Here is a 7450-nt window from a genome sequence, read left to right as displayed (position 1 = left end):
GGGGGCCGCTCTCCGCCGCGGTTTTCCGCGCCGCGGAGCGGGATGCGGCCGCGGGGGAGCCGCGGAAGGGCTGGGGCCGCCGCCCCGGGTGCGCCTGGAGGACGATTAAGAAGTTAAACCCGTTACTTTTTGGGTGTCCGCGCCAACAGCAGCTTGCAGCAGCACGAGCGGCCGCCGGGGCCGGTGCGCGGAGACGTTCCGCGCGTGGGACCCGGCGTAGCTGCTGCGCCCGTCGTGTGCGCCCCCGCGGAGGGTCGGGGCGGGAGGGCGAGTTCGAGTTGAAGGCGAGCGGAGGGGGGGGAAAGGAGCGGGGACGCTGCTGCTGGGAGGACGGCGCCCTCGAGGTAGCGCTTCCCCTCCTCACCCACAGGCAATAATACGCTCGCTTGTAATGTCAAACAAACGTGGGGTCGTGGCGGGGGGGGGGCCTTTCACTGAAACCGAGCCGAGGGGACGAGGCGGTGCGGGACGCCCCGCCGGAGGCGAACAGCCGGCTCGGCCAAGGTCTGCCCCGGGCGGCCCGCCTGAGCGCTGCCTCCCTGGAACTCCGGGCGAATTACTCTAACGCTTCCTCCGGCAGTGCCCAGGTGAAATAACTGAGGCCATGGGGTTTTCCTCTTGCGCGGGAGCCGTGGGCGCGGTGGAGCTGCCAGCCCTGCCCGAGGTGTTCCGTGGAAGAGCCTGGAGCAGCAGCAGCAGCCGGCGCGGGAGCTGGGCTGTGTAGCGCTCACAGGGCGCGAGGGTGGGTAAACAAAGAGTAATTGCTGTGAAGAGCAACGAGAGGCGGTGGGGAAGAGGGAGGCAGGGAAGGCTAACTGCGGTTTGGCGGGGTTGGGGACAGAGAAGGACAGGAGTGACTGGTGAGAGGGTGGAGGCGACACGAGAAGAGCCCTTACTGTAAGGAGGGCAAGGGCAGACTTGAAGCTGAGGCTGTGGGCTGCAGAGGTGAAGGAAGGGGTGGTGAAGCTGATGATGGACCAAGTTTACTGTCTGTGCAGCTTCTTTACAGTTCCTAAAAGTTTCTGAGGTTACTAGTTTATACAGAAAAGCACTAAGATGATCTGTTCAGTTCCCAACTAGGTCTAAGTCTGTAGGGTAGTCTCAGGTATTGGCTTCCGGGGTTTGTTTTTTTTTTTTTTGCAGTTTTGTTTTTCCTTGTTATGGGCAACAGGCACAAGTTGCATCAGGGAAAGTTCCAGTCAGGAGAATCTCTGCATCGTAAAGATGATTGCATACTGAAATGGGGGCCCAGAGAGGCTGGGGGGCCTCCATCTGTGGAGGCATTTGTAATTTGTCAGGGTAAGGCACTGAGCAGCTTGAGCTTGTACCAGTGAGCAAACTAATGATGGGGCTGCTAGAGGCAGAGAATCAAAGTGAAGTACTTTTCCTAGCAAAGGGGTCTCTTTTAGCTGGACGCAGAGCTGGGGGAAGGTGAGAAGAAAGAGGCTTCTCTGGTCTCAAGGCTATGGTTGCCCTTTGGCTTCAGTCTTGCAAAAAACCGAGTACTTTTATAGCCTCTTCTGACACTAGAGGGTCTTATCTGACAACTTGTCTAGAGCAGTGATTGTGCTTGTTATATGCTGAGAAGATGTACAAAATACTCTGCTCAATCCTAAGTATACAAAAGCATGGGAATTGTGCTGGTGGGAGTCTTTTTTCAGGTTCACTTCAGAATAGTGTTAAAGGTAATATTTAAAGTAAACTGAAAATAGCACTGCCTAGGCAGTAGTGGATAGTAAAATCTAATCAGCTGCAAGATCTTCTGGTTTAAATGGGCAAGACAGGTGTGAGAAGAGGGTAGAATGATTTGGTAGGGAGTTGGGGAGGAAGTATTTTACTGGTGCTGTCACTACTGTTTTCCTTTGGCCTTCCTCTCCCTCCCCCTAACCCCTCAAACAAGCGAGAAAGGGCAAAGAGAGAAGAGAAAGCTGAGAATGTACATAGAAGGAAGAAAAAGTTTAAGTCCAGAGTTTTTATCTGAGGTGGTTCTACTTATTTGCCGTCATTTTAAATGCAGAGTGACTGGAAATTGCTTAGTAAGTGTCTAGATCTTACTGTGTTGAGGGTAGTAAAATGACCAAGAGCTGGTAGCACATGGCTGCATTGCAGAATCTTATTACTAATGACAAGCCTGTGTCCTTTCCCTGCTTGGCCTTGAGCAGCAATGTCCTGCTGCTGACAGAGCTGACACGCAGCTGGCCACTGGTTCCCTACCATCCAGTCCTCTCTTGGGTTTGGATTTCAGATCCCAGTTTTCTATGTAGTACTTATGCTCAAAGGTTTGATAAGATAATCTTGAAGAAAGTAGTTTAAATGTCAGTGAAGAGCAGACAGGAGCTGTGCCATAGTTCTTAATTGGGGGTTCTGTTCTTCAGACTACCCCGGTGCTTTTGTTCCACCAGCTAAAATGTGAATAATACAGACTCCTGCATGGAAGTACACACAGTTGAATTCAGTGGAAAGATTACAAATCTTTTGCTCTCCTCAGTTCTTATTTCTGAAGTGCTCTTGTATGGGAATAGAAAAGTACATCAGTATCAACATTAATTAGAGCGTAAAGGCATTTAGGTATGTGTATGTTATTAGCACTCTCGATTACTATTGTGTTATTCAGTCTTATTTAGACACAGTTGTTAGTCTGTTCTCCAAACCAACAGTCAGCATGACTTCTTAGGTTGCAGGTGTTGCATATAGTTAGGTGTTGCAGGTTGCATATTGTTATGGCTACTTGCTCACCCTTCTGAAGCCTGCCATGCCTGCTTTTATAGTTCTGCAGCATCTGCTTCTTTAACCATGGGTAATCCAGGATCAGGTATTTGTCTCTGAGAGTACTAGCTTTGAATCCTGGTAAGCCACGATGAAAAGATGCTATGTGAGGGGGTGGTTTTGAATGCCTCATTAGTCTGCTGTGCTCTGCCCATGACAGCACAGAGATCTCTGTGAGTTTGAATGTCCCAGCACAAGCTTGCAGGACCATGCCTGTTTTGACTCCTCCTTCTGTTGCATGCCCTAACGCTGAGAGAACTGAACTAAGGCTCCTGACTACCGCTGTCCTGTAGATTTGTGTTCTTTAGGAGTCATTAGGGTGGGCAAATGTCTACAGAGCTTGGCTGAAAAACAAATAGAAAAGTGACCTGGCAACTAGTGACTTCATGCAGAAGCAAGGGTGGGGGGTTGGACTGCATCTTGTTTAGTTGGGTCTTCACCTGGGCAAAAATTCCTCCATACTTAGACTGGCTGCAAGTTCTTGGTTATTTTTTTTTCTTTCTCCATTTTCTGCTCCCAAAAGCTAGCATAGAGCTGGTTTTCTTGTTTCTGAAAATCAAAACGTGCTAGACCAGTCTGAGCAGCACTTACTGGGAGTGGTACAGAAAGCAGTGGAGGAAAAGGTGAACACTCAAGGTCTGACATTGTGCCACCTTGCTGTAGTTATTATTGAAGGCATCTTGGCTGGCTTCTAGGTAATGAGCTTCTTTCCCAGGAATATGGCCAGGTTCTTAAAAAATTTAATATTTGTAGGCCACTTGAATTCATAACTATTTTAGTATGGTATAAAACTTTGAATTACTTAATAGTACAATCATCTAAATTCATACAGATTAAAACACTGTCCCAAATGACTAAAACCTTTATGTATTCATAAAATAATGGGGGGGAGGGGGTGTTGTTTGTTGGGTTCTTTTTAGAAAGAACTCTGACTTTCTGTGAACTTTATAAAGCTGGTCACAGTGCGTGTGTTATAAAGCCAAATGGCCTAACACAGCAAATCTGATTATACAAGCTAAAAAGAAGATATTTATTTGTTATAATATCCCAAATCTAATTGGGGGGGGACGGACGGACACGATAACATTTCAGGCTTAAGAAGGCTAGGATATCAGATCTCCAAGGGCCAAAGGAAGGGTCTGTATTTCACACAGCAGAACAATGACTTGGGTCTTGGCATTGTTGTAAAGCTTGAGTGTCTGGTCCAGGCATGTTTAAGTTAGTGAAACAGTTGTCAAATCTTTCTACCTTCCCCATATTTCTAGTGCCATTGCTGCCCCCCCCCGCCCCCCAAACTAAGCAGCAGTCTGAAAGAGTTTGGACAAAAGTATTTGAGGTAAAGTATAGGCAGATACAGCTGGGCATGGAAGGACATGTTTCATGGCTGTACCAGCAGTGCCGCACGTTTAGCTCTGTTCTGTGAGAAGAAAAACTCACATTCTTGAAGTGACGGAGATTTGCAAAACTAAAACTCCTGCTCTCTGAAAGTTGTAGCTCTGTAGCTGCAATAAAATTCAGTGGAACTGAGCCTGACATACAAAGCATAAACAGTTGTCATCCAGCTGTCAAACAGATTTTTAAAGGTATTGTGTCATACCCTGTTTCTGTTAGCTTGTCAAACTAAATTGAGCTTTAATTTGCTGTGTTGATTGATCACCAGTTACTTGAGAGGACAAACCAGGAGGAGCCGTTATCTCTGAAATCACAGGGCCTTCACTAGTTTATAACTTGGAGAAGTCCTTTGGAAAACTGATTGTTTCCTTCTGCAATGCTGTAGTGGAATGAAAGCTATTATCTTTGCATTCGGCTTCTTTCATTAAAAGCTTTTGTATTTCTTTCTCTGTGGTAAACCAGCATATGTACTGCCACCAAGGCTGTCTGCTCAAGTTTCCTTGGTGCAGTGCATCAGTTCTATTAGTTTCTGTCTTAACAAAAGTAAGTTTACACAATAGCAGATATGTCCTTGCTGTGGAAAAAAGTTGTCTGCTCAGTAGATAAGAGACCTTCTATTTAAGCCCTACAATGTTGTTTTCTTGTCCGGCTGAATTAAAACATTGAGCAGGAACTCCTTTAATTAAATCAAATCTTCCTAACCTAGCTACCCAAGAAAAGACCAAGTTTAATGCTTGCATCCAGTGCTTCCCATCAGAAGAGGGATAGGGTAAACAGTACCTAGGGATCTCTAGCTTGCCAAACTGAAGGTAGTCCCTTCAAATGTCATAGTTTTATACAAAATGCAGCAAATTTGAACTTACGATAGGTGAATTTATAGTTTGCTGCTGGTGGCTGAATACTGTTCTTTGATGCCTGTTTTTGTTCAGTAATGGAAACTGGTATTTATAAATTGCAACTACATTGGCCTATGATCTGCTGCATTCCAGTGATCCTTTGGTGTGAACATGGAGGAGCTTATGAAATGTGTGTCAATCTTCACAGGTAGGAGGAGAATCTCCAGGCAAAGTTGCATCATCATAATCTGTGGTTTGTAAGCATAAGTGTGGAAAGTCCACCTCTTCCACTGCTGAAGGAAGGCAGATGACTCTTACTGCCGTGAAAGTGAACCTGTGCAAAGGGGAGACTCCCTGCAGTTTTATCAGGACTTCAGTTAGCCTTACAGACAGTCTTGCTGGGATACATTGTGGCAGATCTTTGTGGACTAAGATCACCAGTGGATTTCCACCAGTTGTCTTCCCCTTCATCTTCATAGTCTCATCATCTTAAAGAAACAAGCAACAACCCCTGCCCTCCAATGTATGTGAATGAATTGATACAGCTTGCCAAGCGCAGACGTGATAGCATAAGGATCTCTTTACCAAATGCTTACTTGAAAACCTTGTGAGCAACCCCCCACCCCAGGTTCAAGTATGGCTTCTTAATAGTCTTATAAATACTGCAGCTATGTATAGAATAGACACAGGCTTAATTTAATTGAATGAACAATTTAAAAATGGTAACTGGGTAGAGGAAATTGTAGTTTACACATGGAAAAGAATAGTTCCTTCAGATGGTCATTTTACTGACTACATCTTATTGCTGTTTCACTATAATTGATTCTTAATGGATTGCTGTCTTAGTGCAGTCTGGTATTGACTGCTATTTTTCTTGCAATTGATTGCATTTCATTGTTCATCCTCTCGCCATCTTTTTTATAAATTGTTTTATGCTGGCTTTCCCAATTACCATATTTTTCTGCCTTGTACTCTTCTATCCATTGAGTTCAACCTCATTCTCCTATTCTGTTCTTGCCTTGTATCACTTATGCATGTGCCCTGCTGCCTTCTTTGATGCCTTCAGGACAATTTTTGAAGCTTGGATTCTTGTCTTAGATGCATAGTTTTAGCTGTTGTTTGCTGCTGCCCTTTTCCTTGCTCTGTTGCTACTCCTGTGCATTCTCTCTGCTGCATTATGGGAGAAGTTCAGTAAAGTGAACCCGCTTTGTGATTGTGCCTTGGAAATAGCTGAAGAGTCAAGATTGGTGTGGAAGAATCTTCTGCAAATGTTAGGCTGTGAACTCCTTGAGCACAGTTGAGAAGCCTCTTGTGGTGTCCTGCCTTCTTTACTACCTCCTGTTTCCTTAAATGACAAGTAAGCATGACTTAGCTTGCCATCTAAATTTTGTTATACTTGGGGCATATTGTCTGCCCACCCAGTCATGCCTCTTGCCATTATTCAGACTGATTTTTCTGCTGCCCCCTCTGTAAAATTGCACTGCATTCCCCCCCCCCCCGAAGCAGTTTCTTGCCAATTTGTTAGACTTAATGTCTTCAGGGCAAACAAGAGGGGGGGGTGTGTGGATTTATCTGCATAGGACAATCTCTGAGATCTTGCTCTCTTTAAGACTTGCATTTCTGACTAGGATGTTTTGGTAACCCCTTTGACATCTGCCATTGTGGTGCTGCTCAGCACTTCAGTCTGAGCCACACTGAGAGGCCTAGCATCAGGTAAACCAAAACACTTCTGTGACCATCCTAAGGGAAAAGCTGGAAGGAAAACAGTGCTCTCCTATATATCCATCTCTAAATGGGAGGAATGTTGACCACCAAGACTTTTGCATTGAGTACATCTCTGGTGCTTGGCAGAAGCTTATGGAACAGTCCTCCTACACCAGAGTATGTTTTTGCGGCAGCATGAGCGGTCCAGCCTGTGACTTGCTCTTATGCATGGACAAGCCAAATGCAGACAAGAAGCTCAGCTACCAGAAGAGCTGCCTCCTGAGTGCTCTGGCTCTGTTCATAGTGGGTATTTCTCTGGTGTTTTGAAAGGTGGTCCAACTACTTGTAAGCACGTCTTATGTGTTGAAGCAAGTTAAAGAATGGCAGCTGACACCATAACTAAGCTTTACCATGCTGTCTACTGAGCTCTGATAATCAAGGGGGATGTACAAAACTCCTTCCAAAGGAGTGTGTGGATTGTACCTTTTAAAATCAGACTTGGCGTATTTCAGGATATGTAGCATCAATCTTCCTTTTCCTCTGAATTCTGCTAGCAACAACCTTCTATGTGTTTCTTTCCACAGGAAACAACTCTTATTCTTCCATTTGCTAATATTCCTGCTCCCTTTTTGCTCTATAGATATCAACACTGCTCATGGTATTGACTAACATCTCCTGGATGCTGTGTTCATCTTTATGTATTGTTTCATTCTGAAAAATGTTCTTTTGCTCAAAGCATATTCCAATTGTTT

This window comes from Haliaeetus leucocephalus, unplaced genomic scaffold (genome assembly GCF_000737465.1).
Source record: "Haliaeetus leucocephalus isolate CR32 unplaced genomic scaffold, Haliaeetus_leucocephalus-4.0 Scaffold752, whole genome shotgun sequence".
NCBI lineage: Eukaryota > Metazoa > Chordata > Aves > Accipitriformes > Accipitridae > Haliaeetus > Haliaeetus leucocephalus.
The sequence above is the reverse complement of the archived record's forward strand: the minus strand, read 5'-3'. Positions refer to the sequence as shown.